The following is a 27303-nucleotide window of genomic DNA, read 5'->3' as shown; positions in this document are numbered from 1 at the left end:
CTAGGGATCCATAGATGGGCCAGTTCTCATTTTTCTCATGTAAATGACTTGCCATCTGTGTGCCATGCAGGTTCATCTAAGGCATTTCTGCAAACACTGATTATTAATACCAAAGTTGCAGGTTCTGACAAGATTGTAGAATTATTTTAAATATTTTAAAAGATGGGCTTTGTTTCCTAAAATTATCAAGACTGTTAAATGTTGTGGACAGATTAGTGGCAATTCTCTTGAAGTAATACAATGAATAAAAATTCAAAGTGTTTCTGTTTTCTTTTTTTAACTACATCATATGTATTCTACCTGCTTATCTCTATCATATATCTTCAATTTAATTCACAAATTGTTATGTTTGGAACACATATTGGAAATGCTTTTCCTTTGAAATTAGCTGCAGTCTGTAGTGTTAACATTCAGACAGATTACTGATGTACATGGCAAATTTCCCAACCTTTGGAATGTTTAAATATTTCCATGTCCTTTATTTTAAATCATATTTCAGGCTTTTAGTGTGTTTTTTATGCCAGTCAATATAACTCCTCTATATGTTCATTCAATAATATTTTGGTTTTTCATAGGCACAGTTGAAATGCAAGATATTCATTGTTACAAGGAAAACTATTTTTTTTCCAGAGGAGTAATGATCATATATTGCAGACTATTTCTCCAGAAAAATACAGACTTAGACTTTAATAGAAGCTATACTCCAATAGAAGGTGGTTATGCTGAATTTTCCTGCTGTGAAAGTCATCATCCTTCTGGTTAGCTTTTCCCATAGTCTGATAATTTTGTATTTCTGTTGATAGCACAAGCTCAAACAGGCTCTGAATCAACAAGCTTAAAAGATACAGACTATCACTGCCCTACACCCGTTGACAGTGCTGTCTGGATCACATGCTGTTGGAGGTGTGAGGCTGTGTGTATGCATATCTCCAGCCCCACCACTGTTAAATCCAGCCCTGGCATTACCTAAATGATTGGATCATGGGGAGGGATCCTGCCCTGCTCTGTCCCTCCGTTGTCGTGGCTGCTGTTATTCTCTGTGGTGATGTTACTCTGCCTCTCCATCCTTTCAGTGGAACTTGCAGCAGGCATTTATAGTTAACAAACCCTGATACCCTTCTTTCTGCTCCATCCTAATGCTGACCTGCCTGCCTTTATTTCTGCCCCATTGCATTTATTTCTGCTGTGCGATTGCCTGGGGGAAGTTAGGTTCCTAGCCAAAGTTATTAGACTTGCACAAAACTTCTTTCTTCCTTTCACTACATCACGTTTACATTGCAGGCTGTGCTAACAATGAATAAAATGAAAAAGTTAACAAAACTGATAAAGTCATCATTTGCTTCTACTCTGTTGTAATAGCCATGCTGTAATTGGTGCTGTTTCATATAAAATTACCATATAAATTGCGCCATCCAAAGCTGCAACAGAAGCAGCAACAGTATTTACAATAAATGGCAAATCCCTGTTAATTATTGATAGCCTAATAAACACACCATTCTAATTCATTCTTATTATTCATTATTAATAATAACTCTTATTTAGTATTCATTGTGTAAGGATCAATTATGATTAACTGTTCTAAAAATGAATGGTCCACATGAATGCTTCTGTTTTCAGGGTCTTTTCCATTGAAGGAATGGCTTTCCCTATTAAAATGCTCTGTGCAGTCAACAGGACAAAACATGAATATATCTAAACATCCAGTCCAGTGTCCTTACCCTGGTGTCTGTAAAAAGCTGTTACAAGCTCTCTCAGAGGCAGTTAAGGATATTGATTCTTTGGAGGCCATTACTTGCCCCTAAGATGGTTGGCTTATGACCTATAGCATGAAGTTGTGTGAAATAGTATTTTTTCCGCCTGTGGATGTCCATAAAGTATTCTAATCTGTACTTGAAATGTATTGGTCCCTTAGGATTGGATTCAGGTGACTATATAAGGAATATGACATAGGCACATGCAAGTGATCTAGATGCTCTATACTCTTTTTTACACCAAATAAAAAAGTCTAGCCAGTGCTGTTTAAAGTATACTTCACATCATCCTAAAGTAGGTGCCTGCATTTGGGCATCTGCCCAAATAGTACCCTAGAGCCAACTGAATTAATCAGCTACATTTCTGTTGACTACAATAGGAACCCAGAAAACCAGTTCAGAAGGAGGCAGCTATATTTTGTAAATATCTAAAGTTAAATGAGATCATAGAATCATTTAGGTTGGAAAAGACCCTTAAGATCATCGAGTCCAACCATTAACCTAGCACTGCCAAGTCCACCACTAAACCATGTCCCTAAGTGCAACATCTACATGTCTTTTAAATACCTCCAGGGATGGTGACTCAATCACTTCCCTGGGCAGCCTGTTCCAATGCTTGATAACCCTTTCAGTGAAGTAAAATTTCCTAATATCCAGTCTAAACCTCCCCTGGCACAACTTGAGGCCATTTCCTCTTGTCCTATGGTTTGTTACTTGGGAGAAGAGACTGACACCCACCTTGCTACAACCTCCTTTCAGGCAGTTGTAGAGAGCAATAAGGTCTCCCCTCAGCCTCCTTTTCTCCAGGCTAAACAACCCCAGTTCCCTCAGCCGCTCCTCATAAGACTTGGGCTCTAGACCCTTCACCAGCTTTGTTGCTCTTCTTTGAACGTGCTCCAGCACCTCAATATCTGTCTTGTAGTGAGGGGCCCAAAACTGAACACAGTATTCAAGGTGTGGTCTCACCAGTGATGAGTACAAAGGGAGGATCACTTCCCTACTCCTGCTGGCCACGCTATTTTTGATACAAGCCAGGATGCTATTGGCCTTCTTGACCACCTGGGCATACTGCAATTTAGCTTTAGTAGTAATGAAGTTTTGCTTTACTACTTAGCAATGTCAAAGAGAGTTCTTTTTAAAATAAACTCAGCCCAAAATTCATTGAGGCATCACCATAAATCCTAGTGGCTTCAACCCTTAAGTTTGCTGGTGACGGAGACTGAATTCCAGGGACTACAATGTGTCCTTGTGTGGATCTGCACAGTGATTATCAGGTGTAGTGCTGTCGTGGTTTAGCCCCAGCCGGCAGCTAAGCACCACGCAGCCGCTCGCTCACTCCCCCCTGGTGGGATGGGGGAGAGAATCGGAAGAGCAAAAGTAAGAAAACTCGAGGGTTGAGATGAAGACAGTTTAATAGGTAAAGCAAAAGCTGCGCACGCAAGCAAAGCAAAGCAAGGAATTCATTCACTCCTTCCCATGGGCAGGCAGGTGTTCAGCCATCTCCAGGAAAGCAGGGCTCCATCACGCGTAGTGGTTACTTGGGAAGACAAACGCCATCACTCCAAATGTCCCCCCCCTTCCTTCTTCTTCCCCAGCTTTATATACTGAGCATGATGTCATGTGGTATGGAATAGCCCTTTGGTCAGTTTGGATCAACTATCCTGGTTGTGTCCCCTCCCAGCTTCTTCTGCACCTGGCAGAGCACGGGAAGCTGAAAAATCCTTGACTGGTGCAGCAACAACTAAAACATCTCTGTATTATCAACACTGTTTTCAGCACAAATCCAAAACATAGCCCCATACCAGCTACTATAAAGAAAATTAACTCTATCTCAGCTGAAACCAGGACAGTATCCACCCCTTATTCCATACCATTTACGTCATGCTCAGGTCTCACATTATCCAATACATTCTCATTGACCACCGTCACCCTTCCCATCCTTTGATATAATATGCACATATCATTCCCTTAGTCTATGGACCACCCCAACAAAATATTTGTAAAATGTCCATAAATGTCCACAGAATGTCCACTGAGTTCATTTAGTCCATGACTTTGGGCTTCATCTCTTATGGTTGTTACTCAGGACAGGAGAGGTGGTGTGTTTCTTGGAGTTATTGGGCACCAAAGCCAGCTCAGGTCAGGTCACTGCTGCACTTGCACTGCTTCTTGTAAGGCTTCTCCTCCATTGGTTCAGGTGGTTCTGGCTGTAGTAATTCCTATAACATGCAACTCAAATCATGGGTTACAACAATTTAAAGGTATATCCATTACACTGTCCACCCCTGGTCCTTTTGGGCCAGGTTATAGGGTTTAACATTGCAAAAAACTCCTCCCCTTGCTCCTACCCTGGCGAGCAACAAGGGGTTCCTGCTATAGTAATTCCCACAACATGCAACTCAAATCACAGGATACAACAATTTAAAGGTATTTCCATTACAATCTCCACCCCTGGTCCCTTTGGACCAGACCATCAGGTTTAACATTGCAATGAAGTCCTCCCCTTGCCCCTGCTCCAGCTTGGACTTATCCACAGAATGTAGTACCTTCAGAAGTAAACTTGCTCCAACATGGCCTCATGCACAGACACTGATGCTTCAAGGTGTACCTCCTGCAGCATGGACTTCATCCACAGCCACAGATGCTTCAAGGTGTACCTGCTGCAGCATGGACTTTATCCACAGCCACAGATGCTTTGAGGTGCACCTTATCCAGCATGGACTTATCCTTGGGCCACAATCCCTTCAGAGGTATACCTGCTGTGGCACAGACATAACCATGGCCACAGACGTTTCAAGATATACCTGCTCTGGCATGGGCTTATCCATGGGCACAGACGCTTTGGGGTGTCCTGCTCCCACATGGATTCATCCACAGGTCACAGTCCCTTTGACTCGAGTTCACACCAGAGTTCCAGCCTGTCCAGTGCAGCAGCACAGAAACAGCAGCGATGTCCTGGCCATCTGCCAGCCCAGGCACAAGGCCATTGCTGTTACCAAAATGTTCCCAGGCACAGCAGAGTAAGGTGATAAGCAGTAGAGCAGCACGGCAAGCAGTGAAAGCAAAAAGCAGCCACTAACGAGCCCTAGACTCTAACATACAGTAAGGCAAGCAAGCCTATGGCAAGCACAGAAGCCTGCTGACTAATAGCTAAACAGCAATAACAGCTATAAATTCTATCTATCTGGCACATTCCAATCAAATCTGTCATTATCTCAAACCCTTCCAGCCCCACGCTGGGTGCCAAAAAGGACTGTCGTGGTTTCGCCCTAGCCGTCAGCTAAGCACCACGCAGCCGCTCGCTCACTCCCCCCTGGTGGGATGGGGGAGAGAATCAGAAGAGCAAAAGTAAGAAAACTCGAGGGTTGAGATGAAGACAGTTTAATAGGTAAAGCAAAAGCTGCGCACGCAAGCAAAGCAAAGCAAGGAATTCATTCACTCCTTCCCATGGGCAGGCAGGTGTTCAGCCATCTCCAGGAAAGCAGGGCTCCATCACGCGTAGTGGTTATTTGGGAAGACAAACACCATCACTCCAAATGTCCCCCCCTTCCTTCTTCTTCCCCAGCTTTATATACTGAGCATGACGCCATGTGGTATGGAATAGCCCTTTGGTCAGTTTGGATCAACTATCCTGGCTGTGCCCCCTCCCAGCTTCTTGGGCACCTGGCAGAGCGCAGGAAGCTGAAAAGTCCTTGACTGGTGCAGCAACAACTAAAACATCTCTGTATTATCAACACTGTTTTCAGCACAAATCCAAAACATAGCCCCATACCAGCTACTATAAAGAAAATTAACTCTATCTCAGCTGAAACCAGGACAAGTGCGAATGAAGCTGTCTTCTCCAGAAACGATAAATTAATTGAGCTCTTGATCTTACAATATTTCTCACAGAGATGCAACCAACCTAGTCTTTCTAGACTGCATTGCTAGAGTGATGACTTTTGCCATCTAGAGATGGTAGTGTCACTGCTAGCTGTCGGAAGAACAGAACTAGAAGTATTGACAGCCAGCACTATAGATGGTTTTTTCTTTTTTCCATCACGTTTTGCAATTTCAGACCTCTGTTCCAAGCGTGGCTCAACAGATAATTGTCACTAAGAAACAGCAACAGAGAATACTGATTTCTTACAATGCAGACCTAATACCTATCTTCTTTGTGTCAGCTCTTCTGACCAGACATCGGCTCATTTTTTTTGCTTTGCCACTTGTTTCGGGTTTTTGATGCACTGGTAACTTCACTCTATCTCCTGTTACGTGCTGCAATTTCCATCTATTATGAAATACACTAAGACTATCAGTGCCCACCAGTGCACGTGGAATGTGCCACGTGCCTTGGAAGTGCCCTGAAGGTTTCACAGTGACTTTAGTTGAACGGAGGGCAGATGTGTGATCACTGCATGCCAAGGTGAGACCTTTCTTCAGATGTGACTGTATTTCAGACTGCTTTATGAGAGGGAGTTTAAAGTACGCTGTCTGCAGGCAGCGTTCCTGAGGTATCCAGAGTTCCTTGGCACAGTGTAATTTCTGCATATGTACTTTTTCTTTGACAAGGGTTCTCCACTGTCTTTCCCCAACTGCCCACTTCAGACTTTAAAATATCTGATATTCTCTGTGTTTTTCCATGAGGTGCCAGTTCTCACCAGCTGTGGTTTTCCAAATACAGTGATGCACTATAAAGCAGCCAACTGACTTGTAAAAAGAGATGAGTTTGTGTGCCAAGGAGAATTTAGCATAATGATTCAACTGCAAATATAAAACATAATTTCAAAGAAGGAAGAGAAGAAATTAAAAATGTATATAAATATGATATATATAAATATTTTGATATTTTAGAATCCCAAGCTTCATTTTTTCAAATAATGTCTTACTCTGATGTATATATAGCATCCAAGACATACTAAACATTTTTTAGCAGATAAGTAATGATTCATTTAGTCTGTGGACACAAAGTAGTATATAAACCATGTAGTTCAATAAATGCTTTGTTTCCAATTCTTATGTGCATCACACTGCGATATATCTGCAATCATTCCAAAAAGTCATTTAAAGGTAAGTCCTGGCAGCAGAACGAAGATACAACAGTAGTCTGAGTAACTCACAGCACCTCCACCAGCAGCAGCCCAGACAGGCTGCGTAACGGTAGCACCGGTGCTGCAGTGCAGACTGGAGCGCGGGTTACCACCACGTACGTGCCTCATGCTTCGCACCTTTCGTGAAGTTGTGCAAGGCCATACCAAAGTGTCACTTCTTAACCACTGTTTCCATTGCCCAGGGGAGGTGTCTGGCATGCTTGGTTGCACAAGTCACACCTTCAGATTGAGGCGTTGACACATCTTAAATAAGAACAGAATTTGATCTCTCTTTAGCTGATCAGCAGCCCTTTACACGGAGTCGTTAGGCAGTTCTCCCAACTGCCTCGTGAGGTAATTAACTATTGATCTCACCCCTTTTACAGATGATGAAAATAGTCATGCTGTGTTTCAAGAAATGATCACTTTTACAGTCTGTTATTTTTCCTGATCAAGTGAGCAAAATGCACAACCTTGGAAAAATATTTTTTAATGTAGTTTTGTCAAGCAGAATTCTAAGTGAACAGCCTGAGAGTTGATTCTGGGTCAGGGTTCATGATCAGAAACAATTCTCAGGGCAAAATTTCTTTCTGCCACCTAAAACCCTGTGGTAGCCTGAGGACATGCTCTATAAGCCACCTGATCACCCATGGCCTTTGGCTGGTACATACATATATGTGTAAATAAACCACCTTACAATTGTCATATACCCAGACTCCACAGCTTTCATTTCTCCTTCATCAAGACACTTACTGGACAATAATAATAATCACTTATTATCAAATGGTATTTTACTTTCAAGACATTTAAGCACATATTCCAATTGATATAATTTTCTAATTAATGTATCTCTAATTAACCCTTACAAAGTTTTTCTAGGAAAAAAAAAAAGTGCTCTAGAAGTATTCCCTAGGGGTGAAACTGTGACCATCTACTATTATTGAAACCAGTCTATGAAACCATTATGCTATTTTAAATTCATTTTCTAAATGCCAGTGGTATAAAGAACACAACCAAGAAGTTGCTATTATTATACACACTTTTATTATGCAGCCTAAGTGAAGAGCAATATTATATGCTTAAAAACAAACAAGCAAGGAAAAAATGAAGGATTTTGATCACAGAGAATTCAGGCAGCACCATGCCTACTTTTCAGAACCCAGGTGATGAACAAAATGAAGTGAGAAATATAATGAATCATAATTCGCTGTGAATGCAAAATATTCAATATATTTAGTCCTTTCTTTTTTTGTTTTTTTTTTTGTTTTGTTTTTAAGTAGAGAAATATACATATTTTGATCACTTTGCTGGAACCTCAAAACATGGAAATACAGCAACAATGAGACGTGAAAGCTACATAAAATGCCTGCTTGAAAGCATCTGTTGCTGGGGCAACTGCAAGAGCTTTCACGATTTTTTCAACTTACTAACATTTGCAGTATTTCCCACCTAGTTCCCACCCTAAATGGTGGCTGTTTGCATAAAACATATATTTAAGGTTTAAAAAAGCCAACTTTGAATTTAGTCCAACTGTTAGTGTTTATAGAGGAACTAGCGTGTCAGGAAAGTAGCTGCCTGTTTGTCAGCTTGCTGTGGCAAATCTGCCAGTGAATTTAGTGAGACAAGAGTTCACCTTTTACTCCCATGCAGCTAATATATACAGCTCTGGTGCAGTGTACTCCTTTTCCATCCTCCACATTTTCTTTTGTGTATGGTATAATTATCAGTTTCATTATAATAACTCTTGCATTTAAGTATTATACTTCTCTGAAGGCAACCTGGGAGATTTTTGTATTTGCAAAACCCATTTCATCCTTCTGTAATAAAACTATATACTGAATGTAGGGTGGCACCAGGCAAATATCAAACTGTCTGATCGTTAGAAGATAAAAGATGAAGAGTATGATATACTCTTATAGATAAATGAATACTGGTAAATAAATGAAGACAATTAAACTAGTTAAGCCCAATACACAATTATTTGATAATTTAATGACTAGCTATTCAAGAAATATTTGCTTATTTGTGGGATTAAACAATAAGTTAAATTAGTCTTCATAGCATGGGAATGCTAGAAAGGTTTTTCTTTGACTTCACTGTTCCATTTAAGGCTTTCATATAGGCAGATTTTGATAACCTAGGAAAGTAGAACTGTGCAATTTGTGAATGCCTTGGGAAAACAACAGTACCAAGGAAGTTGTATTTTAGGTTTTTCCCATAGAGACAAGTTCAATAACCAGGTCAGCTTTCCTAGGAGAAAAGAAAGCAAGTAAACCCAGCCTCCCACCCAAACTTAATTTGATGCAGATGAATGAAACATCAGTAGCCTTTTGGACATAAGTGAATAGGGAAACAAAAGGCAGTTCTTTTTCTTGTGAGATAATTTTTTTTATTATTTTACACTTCTAAGATTTGAAGCCTTCCTGAAAAAGTGGAACTCAAATATAGGTCTTTATTTTTAAAATTATGTTTGTCTTTTATATGAACATAGGAAACTTGGGCATATCACATTTTTATTGTATTTGAGATTACAAAAAAAAAATCTGTAACTTTATGTGCTGTATTACTGTGCCATATACCAGTTTAATAGCAATCTGAGAAGGTCATTATCTAGGACTCAAGTATAGTTGTTATGCATTTTATGTTGTGGGGTTTTTGTTTTTGTTTTCGGTTGTTTTTTTTTAATTCACTGAATGCATTTCAGTAAGGTTTTACTAGGGATCTTTTTTACCATTGCTTTTAGTCTCTTTTCATTCATTATTATGGCATCCACAGTTACATTTGCTGTGTCAAATTCTGTAGCTCTAGAAGGTTTCACAGGAGAGTTTTTAGCAAGTCTAAGTTATTGATATAATTTCAATTTTCCCAATTTTAATTTTGAATAAATTGATTTTAGGAAGAACTGAAGCAACTGATTGACACTGCTAGGCTAATGCTTTCGAGGCATATCCGTACAATTCTAGGTATATTTGTCTGACTTTCTCCATTCCTACTGCTACAGGAAGCAGGAGCTTCCCAATTTGATGAAAAAAATGCTTGGTTTCCAAACTGATGGAAAACTAAGTTCCATAACAATATTATTTCAGAGGATTAACTAATTTTAATAATTGATTTAGTAAAGGTCAATTCATTAGGAATTAAACCTGAAACTTATTTTCCTTGGGTTGTATGCCAAATTTGTTTATAGGACCTATGATCATTTACTAAGATTTTTCTCTTCACCACATTTCCAGATAGCAAAGAAAGATTCATGCCACAATCTATATCACACCATCCTTTTCATACAACACTGAAGACAGTCATCTGCAGATTGGCTTCATGGTTTCAGACCTAGGGATGGCCTGCTTTGATGAAATGCTTTGTCATAAACGGAAAGTGGTAACTAGGCCTAACAATAACTTAATACTTCAGCCTTTTTTTCTTTTCTTGGGGGGGGGCTGGAGGGGTTTTGTATGTGTCTAATGTGAAGGAAGATTTTGTAATGGGAAACCATTCAGATTCCTACTTTTTAAGTTGTCTCTTTACAGAGCTGGAAACGCTTGTTTTACATAAACCACAGGATGCTTTATTTGCTGTGAATAATGAATAGTTATAGTAAGAAATTAAACTTTCCATGTACATACAGGTCTGGGGTAGCAGCATTTTATTTTTCACAAATGTTAATAAACATATATATATATATATATAAAATAAATAATTATGTCTGGCCTTCATCCACACTGCCGGCCAAGTGGGCTTTTTTGATCTGCTGAGTGGCATGTCATTCATAAAAACAAGGTATTTTCTTTAGCACTAAAACCACTGCATTGATAAATTATTAATTCCATTTGGTAGAAATCAACTGCATATTACATTTGAAAGAGTATATTTACTCCTTTTTGGATAGTATTCATTATTCAGTTTCGGTAGTAAAAGCCAAACATTGTTTCTATGTCATTTTACCCCAAATATTTGCTAGTCCTTTTCTCAAGGACTGAGAAAATAAACACACAGGGAGAAGGAGTTTATATCAGAATATCAGAGTCCCATGAAGTCCTAACCATTATTATACAGGCTAAATTTTAACCCATTCTGAGTGCAGTACTTTGAGCCTATCTGGTGCCACTTCTAAAATGTATGGCATCCATTTGAGTCTAAGCTTCTTGTTTTAATGGTGTTGTCTTCTGCATCCATTGGTTGTACAGCTGATGAATATATAAGGTTGTTCAATACACCCTGATGTAAAAAATTTCCCTCTCCAGTAGCTGTGCCCTATAATCTGGAACCTGCACATGCACCTTCCCAGGCAACCGTGTACGTGCTCTTCCAGCCCTGATGTGCCTTTGTGTCTGCTTCTCCGTCTTCTTGCAGCTCAAGTGGCTTTCCCTGGGTGAACTGTCAAAGAAAGCGTGGTCCACAATGCTGCTCTCCTCTGGACGACTCCTCTGCTCTCATCTCAGGGTGAGAATGGCCCCACGTGCGACTTCTACATTTTGGAGGGAATGAGGTGGGTAATAGAGAACATGATGTTAAGGGCAAATGAAAGAGAAGAAAGTCCTGAGACTGGATGGAGTGAGGGGATTGGTCTGAGAGAACGGAACAGATTACAGGAGTGAGACCTACTAGTTCCCAAGCACCTTGTCCTGCAGTTTTTACTGTGAGGTGAAGAACTTCTATGGCAATAGCTGTGCCAGTGGGGGGACCAGGAGTAGTGAGTAGAAAAGAATTGAGGGATCATTTTATTCCTCTGAAAACCCAGTTATTCTCTGTACAGAAGGTGCAGTTAGTATCACAATACTTGGAGATACTTTGGTATATTTTCTAATATTCATAGTGGGAAAGAACCAAATTAAACCCCATTCACTCCTAGCAGTATGGAAGTGCCTCCGGCAGCCAGTGCAAAGGACTGAGTATGAAAACTGCAGGAAGCCTCAAAATGCTTATCTAACCCTATAGCCATAATGAGCTCATCCACTGCCCCAAGCCTTTCTAGGAATGCAGGTATACGCAGCGTTCAGCACACTGAACAGTATGGTTGGCTGCACTCACTGTGTGTGCTTCCTAACACTGACAAATTACCTGAGGGACTTAGTTAACCCAGAGCATGGATTATGTTAACCCATAACAGAACTAATGCATACTTTCTAACATTGTGCGCAATGTTTTGTTTGCTTTTAATAGTATAGCCAAAGTGTAAAAATGGGTGCAGGATTTTTAAAACTTCCCAATAATATCCACTGTCACGGCAACTAATGCAGTTTGCTCCTCCAGTATTGCTCTGAAGTATCTTTAGAGATTCATATATAAAACGCAAGTATGTAACCTGCTGTAAAAAGCTACAGTAGTGCCTTTGGCAAGTTTCCCTGGCCTGCAGAGGGTAATTACATGTGGAATGCAAGTACAGCTCCAAACTGGACCTGGTTAGATGTCCAGCTTTTTCTCGTACAAATGCCATGAGATCTATCCATCCTACCAAGAGTATCTGTGATATCTTGATGTGGAATTTGACTTTAAGAACCTAATCAGGGCTCACGTGAGCAAAGAAAAAAAAGCTGAAGGGAGAAGATACTTTCCCCATCAGTTACAAGAAGGATTTAGATATGCACAGAGCATTCTCAGGCCCTGCTTCCAGTCTGGTGTTATCCTCCAAGTTAGTAGTGCAGCTGGAGGTGTGGGTGAGCCAGAAGGGCTAGCTAGTTCTGGATGGAAATGTGTCTACAGCAAAGGCCAGCCTGGAAATATAGCTTTGTGTTTTAGCCAAACACCAGACAGATATTGTCACAGCTTAAATGTTGCATTTAGCAAAATATACTTTGGCCTTGGTTATTCATCATAGCGAACCACAACTAGCTGCTTAGGAAGGCATGACTTTTAAAATTTGTTCTTTATAGGTAAAAGTGTGAATGTTCCTATATGGTCCCCATGAATACCATGGTTCCTGTGAGTACCATATATAACAAGAAAAAAGAGACATCTGCATTTTCAAGAAGCTTCCACAATGTTTTAAGATAATTTTGTGATGGGGCATTTTTAGGCATTTACCAATGCTTTTAATGGAATTATGGGATTTATGCTATTAGGTCACCGTATTGGTCTGTCCAGACCAAATGGTCTTTACTCATGGCTAATACTTGAGCTAGTCAGAAATGTTTAGCAGAAATGGCTTGTGCTGGAAGAATTACAATGTTTCCAAATTATTCATGGAATATACGAGTTCTGATAAAAACTTTAAACCAGCTAGATTGCTCCTGTCCAGGATGGACTTTGCTGAGGGGTTTAAAAGAGAAGGTTATGGAGGAGAGAGAAAAGAGATCCAACAATTAGTGAACTCAGATGTGGAGGAATGAGATTCAAGTATCATTTATACAGACAGAGTTTTGACACATATGCAGGAAAAGAAAATATAATTATACATTACAAAAATTACTGGAGAAGAAAATGAGCAATTTGATACAGATTTACTGTGTAAAATTTAAGGTGCAATAGTCATAGTTAAACATTTACATAAAAGAAAGCTGTGTGTATATTTCCGTCCAAATGATGAAGGTGACCCTGATTTAAGTCATTCAAAAAAAGAACATTTAAATATGTAAATCAGAGATGAACTAAGTTTAGGGAGGGTTATCAAAAATGCCTGTTATCTTTGAACATGAACATATGCTCACTATGCTAATTCTGTAGGCTCCTTAGATCAAATGCTGGCATATTTCAGTGTTTTGCATTGCTTTAAATTTTAACTTCAGATTTCAGCCCCAGTTTTCCTTTTTCTATGTTTTTTTTCTATTACCATTTGCCAAATTAAGAAGGGCCGTCTGAAGGGAAAAATCCTACTGTATTCCTCTGTTAGATTTCGATGTTGCATCTTGCTGGTTACTGACCTGAGAACTGTCCAGAAGAATATGAGACCAGAACTTGGCCACTCCATAAACTCATAAGTAAATTTAATGTACTACAGTGGATAAACCTTATTTAAATTTTCCTTAAAAATGCATGCCTTTAAAAAGGTTAAGATCAGAGAGCCCGAAATTTTTAAATACATTGGTGTCTCAAGGTTGTTGATGGCTATATGTATTTGAAGACTAATCAGTCATTGTTTTAGGAGATGACATTTGTCACAAAAGAAAACTGATTTCATGGATGGAAACAAATTCCTCAGTTCCTGGTTGTACAAGAAATTTTACTGCAGGTTTCTTCCTCATAACTTACAGAAATAGACTGTATGGTACAATGATAGTATGAAGTTTGACTGCTGTTTTATAAATCTACTACCATTTGGGGTTTTTTTCTTTAAGCTTAAGGTGATAGCATGATGAGTGGTTTATGTTTTCATTTCTTACACAATTCACAAAACATTTTTCTATTAGTTTAAGCACTTGCATCTCTGTCTTTTGTGCCCCCCAAGAGCCCTTTCATTAAGGTGTAAATATGTTCCTAAAATAATGAAAGTGCCATTATCACCCTTTTATTCATTTAGGTGCCCAGGAAGAGAACTGAAAAGGCATTTAGCTAAAAGCATACTTTTAGTATAAAAAGATAACATTAACATAAGAATCTCTGCAGATCATTAGGCTGATTATTCTCTAATGTATACTCCCTTGAGTTTTGTTTGCCAGAATACAGTGTGAGATAAATGGCAGGCACATCCGTGAACAGACACTAGAAGTTTTCATTCATTGCTCACCTCTAACTCCCAGCACTGGGCTGATCCAGCAGAGTATTCACTTACATCCTTATCTCCGAACTGACGAATAGCCCCCATCTCTATCCTGTATGGCTGAATCCCTCCAGAAAAGAACAGGTCACTTAGGACTAAATGATATTGTAAGACTGCTGACTTATATTTGACGAATAAAAACCACAGGAGGCCCTAAACGCTGTAGCATGAACCCCCACATTCTTTATTTTCTACAGAGTAGGCAGCTGCTTTATTTTACATTGTCCACGCTGTGTTCCCACATGGTTCCTCCTGGAATGATGTGATCACGGTACATAGTGGGACCTGGTAAAAAGCCTGAAGTAATGTTGCAAAAAGATGTCAAAATATTTCACTTAAGAAAAAATGTTCTGATTTTTTATTCTTTTTGAGATGACAGTATTTTGACTTTTTGGAAGAAAAGATTTAAAATATTTGCTCTTCGAATGAAATGAGGATCCCCCATAGGGATTTGAGGTGTGTAAGTATATGTTGCTTCCCTCAGTAAATTGTCCTGCTGGCTACCTATCTGTAATATAATCCTTCAAATTTGAATTTATCTAGCATTAGCTTCTAGCCATTGCATGAGATTACACTTTTCCTACCCTCTATACCAACCATAAAAATGTACATCAGTCTCTGAAAATTTTACAAGAGGAGTTTGCAAAATCAGCCAGGCTACTGGTTATTATCCCAGTGTTTCAAATCTTAAAGCATTTACAAGTAGCTTTTGATATCAGAGACAAAGGTAATGGCCATTAGGAGTTACTGTGAAGCTTGCCTTCATAGCATGGACTCAAAGTGCAATCTTGTTACCAATCCATGTGCAAATAAAGTCAAACAAATAAGCTTCAACGTCTCCAAATAAAAAACTTAACTCTGATATTCTGTTGTCCTTGCACTTTAGAACTAGAATTGGCAATGCCTCTCTAACACAGGGTTGGATTTTTTGGTTGACTAACAGCCAGTCGTTGTTCTTGACTAAGGTTGCACTCTAATCTTGGATGCTATATGAATTTAAAGAGAGATAATGAAGATTTGTGGAAAATGGCTTGGCATTTTTCCATTACTGTTAATAGGATTAGAGAGGTGGTGAATTGCCCACTGGAGATTTTGACACCTCTGAATAAAGAAGACAACCTGCACGCAATACTTGCAACACAGCCATTGCTATTTACGGTGCAGCATTGTTAGGATGGCAGTGCTGTTTCTTTTTCACCACCCATAACCTCCACTGCCATTTTTACAGACTGATCCGTACAGGTTAGTCACCCTTCCTATATCCAACAGTTGCTTAGATGCTTTGCAGTATGTCAGAAGCTGCAGGAGACAGGGAGTCAGGATCGATGTCCGCTTCTCATAGAAAGGAAAAAAAAAGACAGCAAGAAGGAGAGGTGTCACAGATTTCTTAGCCTAAAAATTGCAGGCTTGTTGAGCTGATCAACTCACAGTTTGGTAAGTTAGCCCCTGACACGTGTCCAAGTGGTTGCTCTCAGCCTGAGGAACATGTAAGCTAATGTGAGTCAGTGCAGTCTGTGATGAGACGGTAAAGGTGCATTATTTTATTGTCTGTGTTTAACAGCGTGTACTAGCTTGCCCCTGGCTTATCCATCATGTAACACTTAACTAATTTGCTAAATAATGTGGCTGCATATCCAAACTTCTGAAAGTTTCTTATGAAAACATTTCATGAAAGCATTTCATGAGATTTAATAACTTTCCTTATTATATTTTGTTCACTGACAATAGCTGTGATGAGAAGGAGGAGATTTATACCTTTTGCCTGTCTATGAGGAAGAGGTAAATTAATATAGCTATACTTGGTCAAGACCTTTTGCATTACACCTTTCTTGGTTAAAATAACAAAATCTAGCATATTAAAAACCTGACATTTATGAAAAATAGTGTCTTGAAGTTTTTTGGCTCAAAAACACTTTGGAAAAGATTTCAAAATTATCAAGACATTTCATTAGAAAATTTTTAAAGACATTCCAAAGCATGAATTTTATTTTAATTTTAAGCTAACTAGGTAATGCTGTTTGCAGGGAGAAATACTCAAACCAAAAGATTTTGAAGTTATTACAATAAACATAGGTTATTACATATTTGACTTCACATCAGTGTGAGATTGGGAAATTTCCTTCCATTTATTCCCTATTTTTAAAAAGTGTTGTGAATGTAGTGATACTAAAATAAGTCAGAGCATTACTTCTAATACCAGCGAGTGTAATTTTCAAGGGAAGTGCTGAGAAAATGGGTTTTCCCAGGGAAAAACAAAACAAAACAAAAACCAAACCTTTATATTTGCTAATCTTGCCTTTTCTGAAAGTGTTGACAACAAAAATAATTTAGAAATGTTGCAATAGTGTCATCTATATGTCTATGTTAGTGTGATTAATGCCTGTGTTCTTGCTTATGGATTCCTTGCCTGGGTTGTGGTTCCCTGAATTTTTCACAGTCTCTCCTTTCCCTTAGCCACTGCTATGCATCACAAGAGCCTCTATACTACGAAAGAGGGGGAAATCTCATTTTTGCAGAGGAAGGGTGTCATGAACTCACAGTGGTCTCTTTTCTTTGGCCAAAAAATTAGACTTCAAGTTTTTAATTACTAATTCTTTAACTTAAAAGTTGTTTCCCCCTCCACAGATAGCACAAACATCTCACGAAAGTGAAGGAAAGCATGCCAGCAAGAAATGTCATCAACAGCCACCACCACGACCACAAGTAAATGTCTGATCGGCTTTGGTTTTCTTTGTACCTACCCATGCCTCAGACTTCTTTGAGTGGACTTTATTTCCTTATTTTCTTACTCTGATGCACTGGAATTAAGACAGAACATCTAAAACCATTTTTATGTAGCTCATCAGTTGTTTTTGGTGTTTAAATTACTGGCTAGCACATATCACTGACAGTTCTTGTCCAACTAACAAGTGGTATATATTTAGACATAACGTCACCTATAGAAATAAATCAGTCCAGGTTAATCACAACCTTTTCAACCTTACCTACATGGAAGTACTCTATGAAGACACATAGAGGGAAATTTCAGAAGAGTTAACACTTAACTACCTTACTAAGACTGCCTTAACACCAGGTAGTGTGTCATGATGTAAATTGATCCTTTTGGTAAGGATAGGACGCAAAAATGGGAGCAGCAACTCAATCAGCTTAACAGAATAAAGAGATATACAGCCCATTTTCACTACCACATAGTACCAGAACAGCAAAGCAGCAGAAGTGACGTATACATCATTGATTTTTATCCCTTTCAGAGCAGTCTTTCATAGTATTTTTAATGAAACATTAAACGATTGTAACGTAAACTTGTAACAGAATGGCATAGTTTTATACTTTCTTAATTGGGTGCTAATATCCATGTCAGTATTTGCATGAAAAATGGTGTACTAAGCCAAAATATCAAGGTTTTTAAAACTCATAATCACTCTTCTGCTGATACCATCTGTCAGCTTAATCTGCACCTCCCAGAATTCAAAGAAGAGGGTGCCTTCAGGGAAAGGAAAAGGAAAAAATTACTGTTATGAAAGTACAGTAAATTGAGTTTAGACCATGGGCTTGAAATCCCATTTGATTAGGTAGGACTTATTCGTTATTAATTGTCAAAGTTGGAAAATAATTAAGAATTACTGTTGGGGGACTGTCACTCATCCTCCCTGAAGATGCTGTAAGGCTCCCTGGAGAAGGCGATGGAAAGCGACACACACGCGCAGCCCGCACAGCAAGCTGCCGGCAGAGAAGTTACGGAGGCTGCCTCTGAGAGTGCCTGGCTCAGCTGAAATTCCCTGACGAGCAGTGAAAGTCTGTGTATCCTCTGCTCTGCAATGGAGGGCAAGCGAAGGAGTCTGAATTGCATACGCAGTGTGCTTGATTCTTCTTGAGCTTGTCGTTTTTACAGCGACCCTGCATATACATAACCTGCATATAGCTATTGCTTGGGACAAGCCACCTGGTACTTGTCGTTCCTAGGATACACATCCTTCTTCGGTGTACCATCAGATACCCACTAAGAAAGCCAAATCCTCAGGAAAAAAGCGAGGAGTGGAGCTGGAGAGCACATCACCTGCTGCAGTTTATTCTGAAATTAGAACATATGTGCAAAGCAAGCACATATCTTCTCCAAGATTATCTCAAATCTCTGCAATACTGCAGGGGCTACAGGCCAATTCTTTCTTAACAGAAGTAAGAGGGTGCATTTTCAAATGTCTCCAGCTGTTAGCAAATCCAGCTACGTTACTAGATTGCCCTAAAGAAATTCAAGAGCTATTGTTCTCTCAAAATGTCGCTATTGTTCGAATTTCAAAGACAAACAAATGCATCGGCTCTGTAATGTTTATGTTTGTACAGCAGCTGTGCCTCCACAGCTTCCACTGAGGTGCTCGGCCTCTGCAAACGCGTAGCTGGAGGTAATCCCTGCCCATGGGACAGCACAGGCCAGACCTGGCTCGCCTCCGTTGCCAGGGATTGTATTGCAGTAGGAGCGGATCTACAGAGCAAAACAGTTGGTGCTGAGGTCCGCATCCTGCATGCTTGGGCCTTACTCGGCATTAGCTCTGGTCTGATCACATAGACCCCTTGGTGAGTGGAGCGCGCTGCGTGCTCTCAGTGTGCACGCTCCAGTTCAGGCTCATACAAAAGGAATCCGCTTCACACACTTAGGGAGAATTTTGCAAGCAAGCCCGTGTGCAGTAAGTGGGGAAGCTAGTAAGAATTGCTTCAAAGGTGCCCATCTAATCCAATGAAACAAATATATTTTATTTCATTTTTTTTTCCTTTACTTAACCAGTATGAGCTCTGAAAAAAATATACAGGGCATTTTTAAATGACTTTTTTTTTTTTTAACAAACAAAGAAGTCAAAGTATTTCAATGTTGAAATGCTTCAATTTTTTCCTCTTTTTTTTTCTCCCCAGGGAATACTTGCAGCTTTTCATACTGCTTTGAATAGCTGGTCAGAGGAAAAGGAGGAAGAAAAACCTGATCTACTAAAAGCTATTCTACTGCCCTGCTAACTATCTGCTGCTAATGCCTTGCTCGGTTGTGAATATGTGCCACAAACAATTATGAAAAAAACTAAAGCAGCATGTAAGAAGTGTGTAGCCCTTGACACGTGCATAGAAGGTGGCATTTGCAAGAGCCTCCAAGTCAGCAGCTAAGGAGTCTTTGCCTCAGGTTTTCCAGCTGGGGCAGGAGGTACGGTAGGAGGAGTGTAAATCAAAGAAGACAAGGGGAAGGAGAAATGTAATTTTCTTATGGAAAATTCTTATTTTGGCAAAGAAAATCAAAATTGTTCCAACAAAATTTTCTTCCAGTATCTGGAACCAATGAGCAGCTGCCAATGCCCATGACCCTCTCCAGCTCCTAACAAGGCAGAGAGGATCAGACTGTATCAGAACTCCAGCATCAGACAGCTGAGCTTTTTTCATTCATTTTATTTTCCTATTGTCCAAACTTAAAATTAAGCATGTGGTTAACTGAACAGGATGGAGCAGTTGGCATAAGGAGAAAAACTATTAGGTTCTAACTTGGAAAGCTGTACCACTTAAAGTGGTTCTTTTTTTGTCCCAAGAACTAGATTGTACAGATATAAAATCTTTGTACAGAACAGCTTACAAATTTGAAGTTTCATAAGGTTTTTGCATGTACATGCATACATATATGTACATACATATAAATTTATTTAGTTATATAAATGGCATTGTACTTTTCTTTTATTCAACTGCCTCCCCACATCTCATATGAATTTTCTGTATTATTTGTCCTATATTTGCTTATCTGTAATCCCAGAATGACTTTAAGTGATCCTACTGAGCAAGTTTCCTAGAATTAGAGTCCTCAGATTGGTGTTCTGTTAATTTAATGGCAGAAGACTGACTTTCAAAATATTAAAAAAATTGGGATCCCTATTTTGCTTTTCTTTTCTCTTTCTACCTCCCCACCCTTTCATTCAATAAGTAATTACCAGATTAAAAGAGGGAGGGGAGTGTTTCATGTATTCCCTTGTAAGTAGTTTTAAAGCTCCAGTAGTTTATCCCACTTCCATTTATTAATACAGGACAGAGTCTAACGTACACACAGACACAACACTTATATTCATTTAGCAGTGACAGGTTAACCAGACTTTCTAAACAAAGAATATTAAACACTGTTCAATCAGTGTCATCCTCCAGTTCTTTGTTTGGTTCATTATCTGAAATCTGAACAAGGAATTAAACTCCTACATCAGATAATAGTCAGTCTTTCTGATGCGAAAGAATTTCCATAATTTATCCTCCAAGGTGAAATTCCACCTTTTGCACAGGACCAGCTGGAGGCAGACAAACCACTTCAGTCTGACGTCAGTCTATTGAAGCCTCAAATAACACGTAAGGCCTTGTGCTGCTCCTTGCAAAGAGACGTTTTTTACTGCAAGACATCGTATCACCTCCCTTCTGGAGAAGTTAATTGTGGTTACACCAAAGGCCAAATTAATTTCATCATCAGCTTACAAATCAAAGTTGGGTCAATAAGGACTATCATACTACTTCAAATAATAAAATCCCTTATAAGGTGAGGAATTATTTGCCCTCCCTCTAAAGTATTTCTCTTGGGAAATGAAACAGAGAAGGGCAGAGAGTGGCAACTCCATCTATTTCATACATTCTCAGTGTCCTTTCACATACATAAGCCTTAAAGCCAGAGCTTCTTGGCTTTCCATGTTGTTTAAAAGGTGATTTGAAACTTTTTTTGTGAACATGCTGCTCTTAGTTTTGTGTGCCACTGACATATTTCTCTAGAAGATGTCCTAGCCTGAACTTTAACTTAGGACCTGGCAAGTAATTTAGCACTTATTTATTGAAACATGTGCCTAAGCCTTAAAACCATCAGACAGTTCCAGCACAAACATCTGTCTTTTCAAAAGGTAACACCCTGTCAAAATGCCCAGGAGCAGAATCTCTTCCTTTGGTTTGAAGTAGAAGCAGTAGCAGCTATAGAAGTTAGACAGCAAGTATTTTTGGAAAGATGACAGCTGGGTTGTCAGACTTTAATGCTGAATTACACAATGCTTGTATGTTACAGCAGAAATGTAATAAGCAATTATTCTTACATTATCATATATAGGGCTGCCAAACTACTGTCTGAGAGGTAAGATAAAGGACTTGGGGTCTGTTCTATTGATGTTAGGGGGTTTCCATCAAATGTAACTGATGTTAGGTCTATTTTCACTCTTGTCATGTAAGGAAGTATCAGCTTTAACTACTGTCATGGAAAAAAGATATCAACGAGTAACATCTCCAAGGTAGAATTATCTCCAGCATGAGAAAAGCAGGCAAGGTAGTTACTGTAACTGCCGCTGATGAGAACTTCTTCATCAGCAGATTTAGTATACAGAGTAAAATCATATTTACTTAATCTTCAGTGTTGGAAGTCTCCAACAAATTTCTTTGTATTTCACATACGTCATTTTTCCACAGCACTATTAAAAAAATCACTGCAGTCTTCAAAGAAAGTAAGGGGTCTCTGGGTAGTATTTATTTAGATCTGTTCTCATCTTGAAACAGGAAATAAAAGAACTCAAGTCAGGGAGAAGGATGAGCAAATATATTGGATACCTTCTTTGTCAATAAAAAAAAAACCCCAAGCAAGCCTAGAGCTGGAAAAGAGATGACTGAAGTTGATATGACACAGGTCTGTGCAATCATAAATGAAAAAGTAATAGAGAAAATTGTTCGTTGTTTCTCAGAAATAGAACTAGGGGACAACAAATGGACTGATTAGGTAACAGGTTCGAAATAACCAGGAGATAATTTTCCAACATCTAGTTAAACTGTTAGTTTAGTTAAACTAGTTAGTTAAACATCTAGTCAAATTCATGGCTATGAGCCAGAAATATATTTGAGGTAAAAAGGCAAGCAGCCAAACTGATGGAAGAAAAAAAATCCACTGAGGACTTCGAAGATATAATCTCTGCCTCAGTCACAAAGTCTTATTCTTGTACTTTTCCCTAGGTATACACTGTGGTCACTACTGGAGAGTGGCTAATGGCCTAGACCAGACCTGACATGGGTCTTCTCATGCTCTAAATTACAAGACTAGAAATTTAACTCACTTCAATTGTCAGGAAACCACTGCAGTCAGCTAAACTATGCAGATTTATTCTGAGGACCTCTCCGTATATTTTTAACAAACTATCATAGAAAAGGAAGGACCTTAGGAAAAGAAAAAATATGAAAAGAAAAGGAAAAAAAAGCTCTTGAAAAGTCTTTTTGTTACCTTAAGATATCAACTATTAGAAATTCTTTTTGGAATACTTGTGTGGTTTTCCAAGGAGCAACATTCAGCAACTGCTCCGTCTTGCCTCCTGGTAAAGCTGAGATAAGAAGGGCAGCTCTCTAGACGTGACTCTGCTAAACCAAGGCAAGGGGTTAGTTTCAGTCAGACTTCTCTGAAATAGTGTTTTTTAAATCCTCTTCTTGCACCCCTGGTTTCTTAGATTTTAGCTCAGATTAAGCAGTAACTCAGCTGGATAAGACATAAAAATAGTTGCTTAGGTTCAATCCAACACAATGAAATAAATTCACAGTCAAGTCATGTTAAGAAAGATCAGTGTGTTTCCCCTTCCATTTGGGAACGGTACAACATGAAACTGCCCAGTTGTTTCTTGCGAGAATGAAGGTCTTTGAGCACAATAACAACTAAGCAGAAACATTACTCAGACTATCAGCTGAACCAAAGGTTGCTGAGGCCATCTGAAGCCAGTCTTATGTGGCATTAACGTGTAAATATTAGGTTAATATGTCCCTAAAAGTCGCTAAGTATTGTTTCTGATGTGAAACAGGATCTGCTTCCCCTGTTTCATTATGGAAAGACCAAGACCTGTGAGATTCTGCTCCACATCCACTTTTCCAAGCTGAGAGAGAACTCTGTGGCGTAAGCGGCTGTCCAGCTGTGGGGTTCAGATCACAGATTCCTGCGACCTCTGTGCCAAGACAGCTCTTCTCCAGCTGGGCTTTGGCTTCATCCTTCCTCTGGCTGACCCACAGTTAGACTGCTAATGTTAGGTGCCTAACGACAACCAGGGATACCAAATGCTGCGTTGCGCGTACGAGTCTACCTGTGATGAATCCCTATTGTAATTCCTTCAGCTGTATAAAGTACATGGATTAAATGCTACTTGCCACACACATGAATGTTTTCTGGGGTGTTTATTTATTGGTAAGAAAAATTCACTAGCAGGGTACCTGAATTTTATTCATAGCATCTATTCATAGCACATAGACCTGTTCTACAATTGTAGTCAATATTTTAAAAGTCAACAAAAGACTACAGTGTTATCATCTGAGCTTCTCTAGCAATTTCCTCTCTCACGTTAGACATGCCTTACTTTCCCTTTGTTGTCCAAGGAAGTATTATTTGTATAATGTTTCACTGTGCTTTAAATAGTTCTCCAGTTCCTTTCTCAGATGCATTAAGAATAAAATTACCTTTTATTAAACAAACACTATTCTTTTGTTGCCTCAGATTATCACTTTCAGATGTGCTGAGGAAAAAAAAGTCATCTTCTCCCTAACTCCTGCAAAGCCCTCCAGGGAGTCCCTGTCACATTTAGTCTTTCTGTAGCTTCCCGGTTCTCGGGGTGTCATCTGAATAAGAGCAGTTCTGTCTATTTTATTTGCTCCCTCTCTTACACACGTGCAATTTAAGAAAAGTAATTGGAACTATGGCATCGCACCTTGCAGTATCTGTGTAGTTTGAACAGACAAGTATCTAGAGATCAAATTTCTGCTTATCAGCTGCATAAATGTGATCCAAAGCCTGGAGACATCAGTGAACTTTGCGGGAGTTCACTTGCTGAGCAGGTGTTCATGGCCCATCACAGGAAGAGAGGTTTGGGCTAGAAATAGCTTTTTACCTCTCCAGACTGAGTAGCTTTTGCTGCAATTCACACCTCTGGACCTCCCCGTCAGTACAGTAACATCCAGGTTGCTCTGAATTAGACTGGCACTCCGGGCCAAACACAACAGTGAGGCATCAAACACTTGTGTGTCTGCTGCCCAGGTTTTGCTATGCACATAAACTGGTGAAGCCACAGGAGCTCTCTCTTGCCACGCTGGGGCCACCACGGCTGCAGTGAGGGCCTCTTTCCCTGCTGTGGTGCACAGGCTTCTAGGGCACTTGCTGTCAGAAACTTTCTCGCATTTTTACACAACTGGTCATGTTCTTCTTAGCTATACCGTTTGTTATTTTTTTTAAGTAGAAGCTTCATTTAATTTTTTTTTTAAGTTAACTCCTGAAAAAAACCCCACCAGTGTTAAGCTCACTCCTATAGAAATGAGACAGCGAACAGGCTGGTCAGACCTCATCAGACAAAATAGTCTTCTGTTGAAAAAACCCCACCCTGTTATTTCCCAGAAATTGAAATATCTCATGAAAAACATCCCTGCATCTGGAAACACAGCTCTGACCCACGATTCATTAAGCATCTAGACTGCCTTCTATAAAGGGGAGAATGTATTGGCCCTGGGAAAGGCTTTGAAGCACTTCTGGCTTCGGGGCATCTTCTTCCTGGAGGTGCTTCAGTGAGGAGTTTCCTAAAGCCTGTGGGCAGCCGTGCTGGCAGGTCACCTCTGCAAAGGGTGGCTCGCAGAGCTCCCACCCTCTGAAACCTGACCTTCTGTGTGTGGCTGTGTATGGGCTGGGGGGGAAATGCTCACCAATTATTTTTAGGTTTTAGGATTTTTACATCACTGATTTTTTTTTTTTTTTTTTTTGCATAGTGCTGTTTCCCTTGCATTGAGAACCTGAAAGCAGGAACCTAGAAGACTTTTTGGCTGTTCTTCTGGGGCCAGCTGAGATGGCTTCTCAGGTGTACAGAGCTATGAAATCACTGGAAAGTTCTTTCAAAGTCTGTCTGAGCTGCCCAGGATTTCAGGGAGCACCTTAAAAACATGTTTTGCTCCTTCCACACCATCATGGAGCAAAATTCAGTTGTACCACCAATTTTCTAATTTGAGGCCTTTTTGTAAAACTGCAATGTTGGATGGAAGAATTTTGGACCTTGAATGTTATCAGAGCTTTCCATTTCCTAGACATCTCCAGTGCTGAGCTGCTCTTGTTTCTAACAATGTGTGTAATACATTCTCTCCTTGCATTTCTGTTGACAGAGAGACATTTAGAACCTGAAAGCTGATTTTTTTTTTTAGCCTAATAATTGCATGTTAGGCTCATGAAAGTCTCTTCCAGGGATTTATGCTTTAATTTCATTCTCAAAGTCTCAGCCTTATAAAGCGACAGTGATCTTGGGATATTAAAAAGTCAATTAGGTGATGATTTTTACTAGTCCCATCTTTTTTCAGAACCTCACAAATTATCATTTTGTTATTATGGTCTGTGGTGGAAACCTATTCTTGGTGTGAGTTATAAGACAGGTGTTTGTCATTTTGAAGACTCCAGTAAAGGTATTTTAAGGCAGTACTTAGCAGCATAAATTAAGTGTTCTCTAATAATCTATGTGAAATGTTAAAGATTTTTCCATTCAATTATAAAAATAGACTAGGGAAATTATCACACACTTCCAAGATTGGATGATGTTTTTATGTCTTTTCATAGAGCAGTTAATTTCTGGCTATTTCTTTTGTGATAGCAGGATGTGACCCCAGCTGCTGGCTCTTTCTAGAGGCAGGACTCTGGACACAAATGTCAGTGCTGAATGACACAGGTTACAGTGGCATCAGTCTCCAACGCAGGTCTTTGGAGGTGTGTACCATCACTTGGGATCGCTGTGTGGTGGGAAGTTAGTGGTTCCAGAGGGGGAAAAAAGGCTCACAGTGAAACACCAGCCAGAAAATGGGTAATTCAGGGATGGAAATGCTCTCATGCACCACCTCTGCCTACTGCACTTCCTCTGCAGTACATTTTCTTGTGCTTTTGTCCAGCTTGTTTTGTGTTTTACTGTTTCCAGTGAAACAGGTTGGACTGTTTCCCTTGGGAAACCATAACACAGCAACCACACAGCACTTGCTGTCAAATAATTTTTTTTAATTTTCACTTGATTTCATCTCTCCTATTTAAACAATGCTTCATAGCTCTTTTCTGTGTATTTCAGTTCTAAGTATTTCCCATACAAACACATCCTTAAAATATCTACTGGCTGCTTTCCCTGCCTCGTGTTTTACCCACGCTATAGCTATACAATCCTGAATTTCTTTTTTTCTCATGTTAGTGTTTCAAATTCTATGGTTAGGGTTTTTGTGGGTTTTTTTTAATGCTGTAGTTTGTTACCCCTCTCACAACCACCGCCCTCCCTCCCACCATCAGTGGACTTCTGGCACTGTGATATCCAAAGGCAGCTGCTGGATCACACCGTAAGGACTCCCACCGAGCTCCTGTTGTGGCAGTGCTGACATAGACAGGAAAAAAAAAAAGCTACTTTTAATGTATGGTAAGATGAAAGAGAGCAGCCACGGCAGTGCACTATAAGAAGCTACAGCATTGCTCTTGCTCCCCTGAAATAGTTGACTGTCTACACACCTTTTGTCTGGACTGCCCATTTCTATTTTAGGCATTCCTTAGAATGCAGCCTCTTCTTTTTAAGAGATAATTTCTTATTACAGTTGGTCTTTGATCTCCAAGTGGAGGTCTGGGCACAAGTACAATTTGCAATTATTTCTTAACAGTAGAAATTACAGCAGTAGTTGTGTTGCCTTCTCTAAAGCAAGTTTTGTCTCTGCTAGCAAATATCTGCAATTTGAGCTATTGTTCCTCAGATGTAGGGTTTTTTTTCCAATGAAGAATTCTACCATCAAGAAATTGGAGAGT

Source organism: Ciconia boyciana, chromosome 7, assembly GCF_034638445.1.
Source record: "Ciconia boyciana chromosome 7, ASM3463844v1, whole genome shotgun sequence".
In the NCBI taxonomy this organism is placed as follows: Eukaryota; Metazoa; Chordata; class Aves; order Ciconiiformes; family Ciconiidae; genus Ciconia; species Ciconia boyciana.
Note: the sequence above shows the minus strand (reverse complement) of the source record.